The following is a 12859-nucleotide window of genomic DNA, read 5'->3' on the forward strand; positions in this document are numbered from 1 at the left end:
AACTAACCTTGTATAAGAAGCGGTTTATGTAGGGGGGATGCTTTTTCAGTTTGTTTGTGTGCAGTGCTTGGAGTAAAGGGTTGGAGACCGGCAGTCCGGGGTTGCATACCGAGATCAAAGGAAGCAAGTCAGACATCCACATCCACCCCCCCCCCCTGCCAAACAAGTTGGACCAACTGCTGGCAACAGTTCAGATGAGGGATGTTGTTTCATTGTGCTGCACAACAGGGATCCTGATTGAAGCAGATCTCTTTCCATGGCTGATATCACCGTGCTTTATATTTTGGCTTGACAGTTGTCGTGATGGCACTCCTGTAGATGGGGTTGTCCATCTGCAACAGAGTGGAAGCATAAATGGCTATTTTTAGATACTCATTGTGTGTCATATTACTACTGGTAGATTGAAGGCCTTAGTGATAAAGCATGAGTTTTTCATTTTTATTGTAATCTTGGCATAAAATAGCTGTTATCACATATGCATACAATGCTAAATGTAAAATTTTGGTTATTTTTAATATGTCTCGTGCCTTTCCTTTGCTTTCACAGTTCCTGTTGCCTCTGTGACATGTTTACAGTGCGCTCTTGTTTCACCGTTTTAGTTGTCAAAATGGCCGCAGCGGTGTCACCAGGACAAATTCCTGTGTTTAACTGTACAGCCTCTTGACTGACAGGCACCGACAGAAGGGCTTGTTTGGGCAGGGCTCGGCCTGTTCCAGCGTCTCTTGCTCCAGCTCTCTCTGGAAGCGGGCAAACTCCCCTGCGGTCATGGATGCTGGTGAGTAGTTTCCATGGCAGCAGCAAAGCCACACCCAGCACCACAACAGAGGCTGATAGCACTGCGGTAATCAGGATCATGTTTGGACCTGGTGGGCATTCTTGAGACACAGACGAAGCCACAGGTCTTAATCAGAAAAAGACTGTTGAGATTGATTCCAAAAAATGCATTTCCGGGCAAGTGGCATTAAGTAACTTTTTGGGGAAAAAGTGGATTACAATACACAGACCACTTAATGTAGCTTCATATTAGAACACAGTACATGTTAAAGTACTTTGTCAATTTTTGTGGGTGCATAGAGGAACCTATGCAAAAAGGGTACATTAAAGAGGTTTAACCTAAGAGACAAGTTTCTCTGCTGAAGCCCTACCTTGTGATTCATTATTATGATGTACAGAAGATCAATTTTTACATAAAATAAAAATCTCTGAATCTGCTGTAACTGCCATAAGTTATTGAATTGTTCTATTGCTTTTGATTTATTGGTTCAGTCATGAAAAAAACAACAACAAAAAAAGACTCATTCAAGAGCTACGTGGACGTTGATGGAGCCTTTTCTTTTTGTCCAGTCCTTAGAGGGAAGCACACCCTGCAGCCCTCCGTGTCCTCTTCCATACACCTGTGAAGGCCTGGAGAGGGGGGTCACTGTTGCTAAGACGTCGGCCTGACCTACCCGAGTGAGGTTCAGGTGGGCACACCCGATCTCGCGTTCCTTTGGATTCAAGCCGAGGTAGGAGGCCCTGCATTAGATGCATGCTCTGCGGAAAAGAACCATCACTGTAAACAGAACTGAATCAGTATTTAGTAAGGAAGGCAATGAGAGAATGAGGACAGTGAAGCCCTAGTTCTCTTGTATATGTTAGTATCCAGTAAATACAGTGTGCTGAGTTCATAATAAAAACCTCACCCTTTAAAGAAATTTGTGACAGAGCTCCATTTGAATTTTCACTTAATTTGCCTGAACAAGATAGGTCATAGCACCTGTGCAAGGTGCATATGCTGGGGCAACAGGGTCAAAGCTCACAAGTTGGGCCTTGGAAGTGGTCGTCATGACAAATTTAGGTGCCACAGTGACGGTCCCCCCTCTGCATGCACAAGTCTGTCTGTCCCGAGACAGACAAGACTCCAAGCTTAGAGGACACGCACACGCTTGACCACTGACTGCTGGGAGACATGTACGCACCCCGCAGACACACCTGCTGTGTCCTGGTATAGTAAAACACGATAAAAGGAATGAGATATGATCAACTCTCGGAATATGTGACATATGTTTATGTAACAGCAGTCGTCTATGTGTTGTCCATACCTCCGCACGGCAGTCCTTGGTACCCATCACAGCTGGAATCACTGCATTCACAGAATTGCCCATAGTAAGCGTGGCTGGGCTTTTTGCTGCTCTTATGACAAACACATTCCCCACAGACACAGTCTCCGTTTCCTCTGCACACTCCTGATACATTATCTCGGCGACAAAGGTATAAGTCAACCCCCTCAGCCGACTCTGCTTGATCGCATTCGCAAAATGTTCCAACTCTCCCCTCTTCACGCCCGTAACACAGAAACAAACATATTTCGCTTGATTCCATCCCGAGTGACCTGAAATTTAGGCTTGTTATCAAAATTGATGCCATCAAGCTACTTCACCTACCTGCATGGGCCACACTCCACAGTGCCGTTGGCATGGCTACGTGAAGGACTGTGTGGGACCATGTCCTTCTGACATGAACGCTCACATATGGGGCTCAGCAGGACCTCAACCTCTTCACTACAGCCTTGGGGCTTAGAAGTGACACGAGATGGTCTTTGGGAAGGAGTCATGCACAGAGGTGCTGTAATTCTAACATTAAAGCACACCTAGAGGGGAGGTGAGAATTCCTTGAGCACAATTATAATGCTCCGCTAATGAGGCAATCATAATTAGCATAACCATCGGTTCACCTACTAATGGCCACATGCTAACCGCTGCACTTACACAACTTACCACACGCGGAGCCAGCCACTCGGCTGCACACCTCGTCACCTATGGAGATGTTGGAGCACCTACGGTCCTTACAGCGAGAGGTATAGAATATGTGATAGCCTGGCGGCAGCTTGCCGTTCTCCGTAGCGACCTCAGAGGTGTCTGCGGTCAATAGAGCAGTTACCCTCTTAAAGATGAGAGCGTGTCAGCAGGCTACACACATGAGGCTTACGACCTCTCTAGGAAGGGAGTTTCTGCATCACTCACATTATACGCGTCGACTATTATCTGTAGGATTTTGTGGGAGTTGTTGGAAATCGTTCCCTCTGATGGATGAAGGTAGTCTGTGTGAAAGGGGTTGAATCCGAAATCGACTTTGGGAGACAAAAACAAAAAAAACAACTTAAATGTTACCACTTTTGATTGACCGCCACAGGATACATGTGAATTATATTCTATACTGTCAACAAATGATATAAAAGACCAAAACAAACAATACATTGATCCAAACAAGCATGATCTGTGTTTTCAAAGCTTGACTTAGACCTCCACTGTGGTTCAAAAACTGTAAAAAAACACAGCAGTGAGACACACTGTTTCACCGGGTTACGCATTCCTTTCTTACAAAGCACTTGGGAACTGTAGTTTGTTTTGAGTCAATCCCAAATACACCATTCTGCCTCCATAAATACTCACCAGTGCACCAAACGTGGATTAATCCGCCATTGAAAATAGTCCCCCAACAAATCCACCGTTAAGTCCAGCTTGAACTATGTCTGCCAAAAACTACAGTGCCCAGCAATGCTAGGGAATTATTTAGCCTTTAAAAAAAAAAAAAAAAACTAATGTGTTGTCAGTTTTGGTCTTTTCATGGAATTTTTTGACAGTACTAAAAATGCAGAATATCACCAGCCTTAACCTTGGATAGAGCATTAAATGAAGTGAAATCCATGAAGATGGGGGGGGGGGGCTTGTGTATTTATCATATTTCTTGGGAAAAGCTCCACAAAAGTGGTTAAAAGGTGAAACCCTTTCTATACGCTGCAGTGTTATTTTATGGATTCACAACTGAGGTGTCACCACAGTAACTGCGGCTTCACTTCCCCCGGACTAGTACATGAAAAACAATTCACCATAGCAACAAAGTATGCATTTAAGAAATAGAAAGAAAAAAACCGATGAATAATGAATGAATAGAGATAGCCTCGGTTGTACCTGGTACAAGTGTGTGACTTCTTTGGTGACCGCAAAGACGATCTGGGTGTTCTACTGTCTCAGTGTCTCGGCGATGCGAGTCACTGAAGGATAGTCCTGACAGAGAGGAGTCAGGGCAGATGCAAAATCCAATGCATAACACTCAGGCCAGAATATCTATGTGTAATAATTGGTTAAGCATGCTCTCCCTCTTCCCTATATCGCTGTCCTCCCCCTTTCCCGCTCATCTGACGACTCCTTCTATCGCTCATTTCATTCACTCTCCCTGACAGAGTTTCCATTTCCTCCAAATAGATAAATAAGTACCATTCACAGAGGAGAGCGACACCTGCATTTTGCACATCCATTTTCAGCCTTGGACGGCCATTTATTCAGACAGAAATAGATTAATAATGTATCTATATTCAGTCCACCTGTCAACCGCCGAGACTGCAATGAGGTCAAGACACATAACACTGTCATGAATCTAATAAGAAAGCTATATGGATGTTTAACACTCAGGGACAAAGACATACACTCACAAGCACATACAGTAAATAGGCACACATTGATTTTAAAGCACCTTCACACACAGCAACCGAGCCATCGATACACAAACACAGTGCGATTAAGAGATGAAAGCTTTGGTTTGGATTACTCCACAAACACTCCAGCTGTTTCCCATCAGGGTGTGCCTGTCAGCATCTTCTTTACCCAGGGAGCTGTGCTGTTGATTCTGACCTTTAAATCACTGTCTTTGACTTCTGTCTGCAGCAGCCCGGACCTCTATTTCACTGCTAGGATTGCAGACGGGAATCAATTTGGCACGCGCTGCAATATCTGGTCCACAGGATATACATTGCATGCTCCTTTGGACCACAGCTAGCCGAAGCAGGCTACATACAGAGTGAACTGCTCACACAGCTGTGATGGCTTATTCTTCTGAGCTAAAGCTCTGATTGGCGAATATAAGCATGACATATCACAAAGCTGGATTGATCTTGGTTTTTTTTTTTCCACGAGGAAAATTAAAAACAAGGTGACAGACAACAGCCCTGACCACCTTTGAAAGTACGTCTTAAGTGTTATTAAAAGAGTACCTGCTTACACCGCAGACCCAGGAGAAACATTACGTTTCTTGCCACCTAATGAACGGGACTCTGATATTTACTCTACTTTTAGCTTCGGTTATGAGAAAAATATCTTGGTCTTTACCTGCTGGATGATGAAACGTAACCATACAATAAATGTCCCATAAAAAACAAAACAATGAGCTAAATAGGGCTGCATATTGAACCTCAATGATTGATACCAACAAGTTTTGAAAACTAAAATTCTGACACTTGTAGTCTTGTTAACATATTCTTTCATCAGATATTGACTGATTTAAATAATGGTTTTGCAAAAAAAATTGGACTGTATTTTACTTAGTTCTTGTATGGCTGTGTTTGTTTACACACAACATTTAACCTGTAAGAACTTTGACTTCTTTTGTAAGGGGGTTTCTAGAAAAAAATATTTTATAGTCCTCAAAGTAGGGTATCAAAAAAAAAAAAGGATAGTTCAGGTATCGCTACTGAAATCCAGGTATCGCATTGGCACTAGAATTAAAAAAAAAGAAAATGTAAACAATAACCTGCCCTGTATCTAAAATAGGGGAAAAGGTTCTGTAGAGCTGCAGGCCTGATGATACATTTTGAGACTTTATCACCACAAAATGGTCGCTTTCAGTGTGTATTAAAATATATTGCTGAGTGAGGTTTTACAAAACTATCTAAGCTCAATGCCAAACCCGGGAATTTCCTCGGGCGAACGCATTTTTATGCAAGTGACACTTTCCGTCGCTGGGACGTACGATGCCGCCCAGTTCGCCGTCTCAAGCGACGCGGGAGGCAGCATCAGTAGAAAACGAGTCACATTCCTCCAGTCAATGTGCTCCTGCAAGTGAAGAATATCAAACAGTCCATGAACTGCCAGTTAGTAGTAAACAGAGCACCATGACTGATATAAGTGTTTCTGGCAGGATTTTGGAGGGAATTTCTGCTTTTGCTTTCATTTTGTATTGCCTTTGTAATCAAATGACTGCGGATGAGTAGAGCGTTGCCTTCATGCTCTTTAGGGCTTAAATCTAAAATCTGTCATTATGAAATTATTAAAGTCGAATTTTCACTCATATACACCCGAAAAATGACTGGTGCAGTTTCCCAGAGGAAGCTTAGTATTCGAAAATGCCCCTCTCATCCATTGTCTGCAGTCTTTCCACTTCCTCCACACATCGCCCACTCAAACAAAAACAACAATCTCTGTGTTGCAGTCCTGCTCCCTGCTGGGCTTCCTCACATCACCTCACACACAGCGGCTTGCATCAGGGTATCCAGCCACCCCCCCCTCCCTCCAGGTAACCCATGGTCCGCTGCTCCCCCACGAGCTCCGTCAAGAGGCTTCCATTGGCGGTGAGGCTCAGGACATGGTTGTAGGTGAAGGGAGGGACACAAGGCCAGGGCTTGGTTCTTAGCATGTCCTCCGCAGTGCTTATATATGGCATCACACTCTTGTTCACCAATGCACCAAAACCTTTTGGAGTCTGGATGAATTCAGGGGGAGTAAGAAGAGGTGTAAAGTTTTCAGAAGTGATTTTGTGACTGAAGGGAGGAAAGTGAAAAGCTAATGCCCTCCCTTCTCTCAACAGCGACCGGTTGTCCTCGAGCAAAGCACTCGATCCCCCACCGCTCCAGTGGTGCCGCTCAGTGGCCAATACTAAGATTATGACTGTACTGGGCGGATCCCAGGAGTGTAACTGTGCGAACGTGACACCAGGGTATTCCATAAAAATGAGTATGGGGGTATGAAAAGTTAAGAAAAATTATGTTAGCCTACATTTCAGGTGAGAAGGAAAAGGAAATTGAGGCAGACGGACCCATTCTGAAGTCCCTCTTCTATGAGGTCAACATCCAACTTCTTGACACTGGGCAGGTCGTCCTTCATGGAGTGGGACAGATCCATCAGGTAGTACAGGTCTATGGGGTAGTCCTCCACGCTCTCAGGTTCACTTACAAAATGGAAATGTTTTTTTTTTTGTTTTTTTTTCTTGGAAACCCCACTACCACAGCCATAGCACCAAGGAATAGTCCTGGGTATCTGGGGGTGTTAGGACTTTCTAAAATTACATAGGCTTTAAATCACATAAAAATTATTTCAGATCATTTCAAGCCAAATGGTGAATTAATAGGGAGATTTAGTATTGCTCCCGAAGAATTAAATTCCAAACTTTAGGTTTCGCTTCGAAGTAGCATTTAGACCATTGAGTAGGGAGATGAAAGTATTAGAGTATTTCTTGTCATGGCCCTGTTTTTACAGGTAGGATCAGAATCCAAAGCTACATTCTTGCCCATCTGGGAAAAAATTTTTTTGTTAACGGTGAGGTGATTCAAATTAAAATGCATCTGGAAAAAACGTCCCACGCACTGTATATCAGTCACCTGCTATTTGCACCAGTAGCACCACGTTTCCCACAAAGCCCACTGCTTCTGTCTGCAATCAGGACGTTTGCTAACCTAATCTACGTTTTTCTGTGGATGAACAGTACCCTCCCCCTCACTGAGGTCTGTAGAAAATATCATCACAACTGCAATAAGGCATTCCTGGCTGCATGTGTGTTCGGAAATAACCTGCTCTGGAAAGTTTTCCATATGCTGTACTAAATTTAGTCGGCCATTGTTTTCCAACAAGCTTTCTAGCTGACTTATTCATGCTTGAAAGATCTGAACATGGAAGATAGCTTCTTGATGAAATAAAAAAAAACTCAGTAGACAGCAGGAAAATCCTGCTGTCATCTGGTTGAAAACAAAGGTGGTTTACGCACGTCTCCTTACCGACACCGTTGGTGTGACACCCGCCCGGCCTGAGGTGCAGAAGAGCAGTCTGGGGCGGGCGTCGGGTGACCCGTCTGTGCCGCCGCTGTTGTCTTTGTTCTTCAGGGTGGAAGGCGATCCGTCGGTTCTTTAGATGGACAGTGGCCCCCTCTGGGGTCCCCCGTCACAGCGCTCCCATATGTGCTGCCCCACTTCTAGAAAATCCTGGACACAGGTTTGGGCTGAGTTCAACCCCCTCATATAAACACTCACCCTAAAAAAACGATTAAAAATTAAATATACTAAGGCGGCTAATACTCAATTCCACTATATACTCTATATATAGAGCCGTATGAAACAGTAATTTGCATAAAGAAATAACAGTGATGCTGTTACTGAGTGATACAGAGAGGGTGTGGATGTGACAACGCAAAGCAGGTTGTGCCTGTTTGTTCTCTCTTTGCTCACAACCCTGTTGCATCTTTAAATATGCGAATAAGAGGAATTCAGAAATGACACACACATTCACACACTCTCATACACGACGGCCCATTTTATCAATTGCTTTTCTGTTGTTTATGTTAGGAAAACATAGCATGCTTATGTGACTGTTCAATGAAACATATGGTCTGACATGTGTTACTAGCACAGCAGGGATGTCGTTTTCCAGGTTTTAGAACCTTTTTGTATAACTAGACTTGCTTCAAAACTGCCTTTCATTAGCTATAATATATACTGATGATTATTTTTGCATGGTATACTTAAACCTTGATTGAATTCTCCATTTTCACCATCAGTTTTTTTATTGTCATAGTAGAAACAGCATTTAGTCAGTTACAAGAAACTGAAACTACAACTAAATTTTTAAAAACTCTCCATTGCTAACTTTCCAAACTCTCCAGAATACTTATTTTCCATCCGTGGGTCAAATTCTACAATTGAAATGTAATTTGTGTGGTCAAATCAATTATTGATTGGGCCTTCAAACCAAGAATTAATTAGCTTACAAAGAATTCATACCCTTTCCCAATAAGCGTCACTCTGGTAAAGGAACTGAAATGAAGCACTGAGAAACTTTCCATGGCCCCCACGGGGTTGCATTACCAGTGAAGAATGAAGATGAAGGCAGAGTATGTTTCCGAGGCCACTCACCTCCTCAGTGCACCAAGCCCGGCGTGGCCCCGCTGCCCGACACTCTCCACAGTTCCTGATCCCCTGACTTTGGCATTTGTGATCCGAATGATCTGTAGGTGGAAACAAAAACCGGCAAAAAGCTACGCTTTCCAACCGAATGAATGCACCGCATCATGTCTATTTAGGTGAAATTTTCATGTTCTGGTTTGGTAGGGAAGGGCTCACTCTTGAAGCCAAGGGAAGTTACTTTCATTGTCCATTTTAGTTGTGAGAACACGTAGGAACAGTGTTCTGACAACTGCCATTTGAAAACCATGTACGTCTTGTACCTGACATCCCGTATGAAAAATGCAACCTCATAAATTCCTTTTGAAGGGCAGCATGTGATCTGAATCATACTGGATGCTGGAGGCCAACCAGCCGCATTGGACATCTATACACAACTGTACCAACTAATGCAGTGGACGCAGATTTTAAGAAAATGCAACCATTAGAGTTTCATTCAGGCCTTTTTCAGGCCACAGGATTTTCGAGACGGATGCAAGCGCGCCGGCTCTTCCCCGACCCAAGTGGGTTTGCATACATGTACATGCACAGCACATTAAATGTTCGCCATTATTTTCTACAGCATCGTCAAATATAACTAAACCCGCCTGTGTCACGGAGGAGCCCCCGCTGAGTTTTATCATCTGTGTATCTGTACACAGATGTCCGCGAAAGCACTTCTTTTTTCACAGTGTGTTTGTGTAAAATACAAATCTTTTCTACTACAAACTCCTCACGGTGAAGCCTCGCCATACTTCAGATACATTCAGATACACGTAGTGCCCCAAAACACCACAAACTGTTTTTGTTTTTTTGTTTTTACACAAGATATAACAACATTTTAATTGGTGAGCCTTAGAGGTGCTGGTAGGCAGATCTTTTAATCTTTGGGCAAGAGCCAGGCTAGCTTTTTCCCCGTTTCCAGTTTTCATGCAAGGCTAAAATAATCAACCGCTGGCTGTAGCTTTCATATTTAGTACACAGACATCAGAGCGGTATGTATCTTTTCATCTAACTCTCAGTTGGAAAGTGAACAACCGTATTTCACAAAATGTCAAGCTGTTCTTTTAAGTGCTGATTACAAAGATCAGGAATATTGTGCGGGTGTAGTTCCTTTACTGGACCCACAATGGCTGTTACACTGAAATACCAACGGCCTTTTTGTGTAACGTAGACGTATTTTCCAAAATGTCAACTATTTCTTTAAATTATAATTTGATACCAACCCGATTCAGTTTGTCAACATGACACTTCTGAGACTGAAGTGCCTCACAGAGGGGAATACATGTCCGCCGTGTCTGAATCTACACCGCGTTTAAAACAGAGCCCGGAAGAGATGAGGGGCAATTTTTGAGTGGCAAACTACTGGTGGGATCCGGGCTACAATCTAAATGAGAATTTCTGAGTAGGATGAATAATGAGACAGTTTGCTTTTACTGCATCCTCAATGAGAAAAGTATTGACCCACCTTGTGTTCCTGTGGCGTTGTATCTGCAGCACAACAACAGGACAGCAGCAAATAGCAGGTTCATCTGGAAAGAAGAAAGAGGGAAAGCAATTTACTGACTGAGAATGTGGACCATTCTTTCCTCTCAAATCATTAATGTGGAGTGGAGTTGTAATTGCTGTTTAAGGAAAATAATCTCTACACCAAGCAGCTCACAAAAGGCCCCAATATTTGATCTACCGGGTGTTTGGTTTATACAATAAACCAAAATAAGAGGCACTTACCTTGAACGATTGTGGAGCCGTGTGGAGACAAACATGAGCTGGAAATGGGGTGTCTTCCCCCTGGGGGAGGGACCAGATGGTTCCTGTGTACATCCTGACGCCGCCGCCACCACCACTCTCTCCTTCTGCCGTCCTCTCCCTTATAGCACACACAAGTGGATCTGCCAGCTTATGTCTCAGGGTCCTGAGCAGCAAATGATCTCCTCAAGTAAGGCCAAAGGTAAAGAGAACAAGTCTTTGGTTTTCTGCTGAGAAAAGCCGAAGAAAGGAGAAAGACACTTTCTGTCGTACTTGTCCTCATATAGCACAGGACTGGTGTTTGAGAGCAAATGTTAACCACCTACAGACTTTGTTACGCTCTGCCTTCTCAGTTGTTTGGCCTTGCCTACCACTGGATGAGACTAAAGCCTGTACGGAGAGATATTGACCCGCTTGCAGACGAGCTAAATGAGTTTTGAGGACACGTTGCTTGCTCATCCACCTTAATTATGAGGCGGCTCGGGAGTTTCCTTCCAGCACAAGCAGGAGCCTCTGTGGTTAGAGCCGATGTCGTGCTGCACAAGGTAGAGGAGTCAAATAATTAATGATGAAAGCTGATCCACAGGTAATGGCAGATTTATTTGCATCCAACTGGTGGGATTGCAGTTTATCCCACAGAGGGGCCGGTTCCTTGGGCTGTGTGAAAAAAGGCACTGCTGAATGATCACATGGTATCATGGACTAAAATAACAGGATTATCTGCAGCACTATTAAAGACTGGAAGTATATATGCAGTGAATTTCCTTGAGATCAAGCAGCTTTCACTGCCCACTCTAAACCCACTGTAACTGCAGAAGACAATGGAATTAGTCAGTGTGCAGAAATGAGACAGAAAATACGTTGAATCGAAAGCTGGTTTCTTATTTCCCTTTGAAAGATAATGGCACTGAGAGTGGAATCAAAAAAAGTTGGCGCAAGAGGAAAAAAACACACTTTCCATTATTGCTGACTTAAATTTGTTTTAATTCAATTCTAATTTCTTTATCTATGGGTGGAATTTTGTTTGCAGGCAGAGCTTAAAATAAAAATGCATAACAAATCACCTCTTCCTCAACCGTGTAGTCAAACATCATTTGATAACAACCTACTTTCTCTAACATCCTACTGTCTCTGTCTTTCCACTTGCTGACACAGTACTTCCAAAATACACCCGCAGTTCTCTTCCTCTTCCCGAAGGGACATTGATCTCAGGTCACTGAGTACGGGCAGCAATTGAAAGGCATTAACAACTCTCCAATGCGCCCTGCTGGAGGAATAATGCATGAGCCTCTTCCCGATGACATCGTCCGTGTCCGCGATTTAATAATGCACTAAATGCAGCCTCGTTGGATCTGTGAGAATGGAGTGAGGTGTTCTTCCTCAGTGGTAACCAAGCAAACTCTGACTGACAGCAGCAGCTGATTTTCATAAGCAAATGAACACTGACTAACTAGTTTGAAAAAAAGAAAAAAAATGAACTCAAAGTCCACTTACTAGCCTTTTCTGGAGCTTTCGACCACACCCAGCGGCCTTCATTACTTGCGGTTGAAAGCTGAAACAAATGCAACAAAGTTCCCCAGCCAGATGAAGACCATGAGGAGTGATTGAAAAAGTAATTAAGTAGACCTCGAGTTACAATATTTTTGTCAAACTATTGTGTCCAAGGTCAAGCATGATCTTTCATGCTAAACTAACATCGGTGACACTGGCTACCCCAACAACATATCCGATTTATTGATTCATTGAAATTATGCAATAATGAAAATTAAAAAAAACAAACAAAAAAACACAAACAACAAAATTATATAACAAATGCAAATGCAGGCTTCAAAAAACAGCACGGTAAAAAAAGCGAACAATCTTATTTCCATCTTGGACTTGAATGTATGTTGGTGAAGTATGAGGCTCAAAAAAGGGACAAAACTGTGTTTCATCTCACCTTTTAAAACCGTACAGTTCATACTTTCTCTCTCTTATTAGATACTTGACTGCACAAAACACCAATATATTTAGGTTACTCACTAGGAGGAAATGTAGTACATTCTTAGATGATAAAATACAAGTTTTCAAAGTCCTTTTTCCAGGAGGTGTTTACATTTTTTTGTCTACTTCTTCTCCTCGTTCTTTTGTTCAAATCTGCTTTGCATCCAG

This window comes from Xiphias gladius, chromosome 5, assembly GCF_016859285.1.
Source record: "Xiphias gladius isolate SHS-SW01 ecotype Sanya breed wild chromosome 5, ASM1685928v1, whole genome shotgun sequence".
NCBI lineage: Eukaryota > Metazoa > Chordata > Actinopteri > Istiophoriformes > Xiphiidae > Xiphias > Xiphias gladius.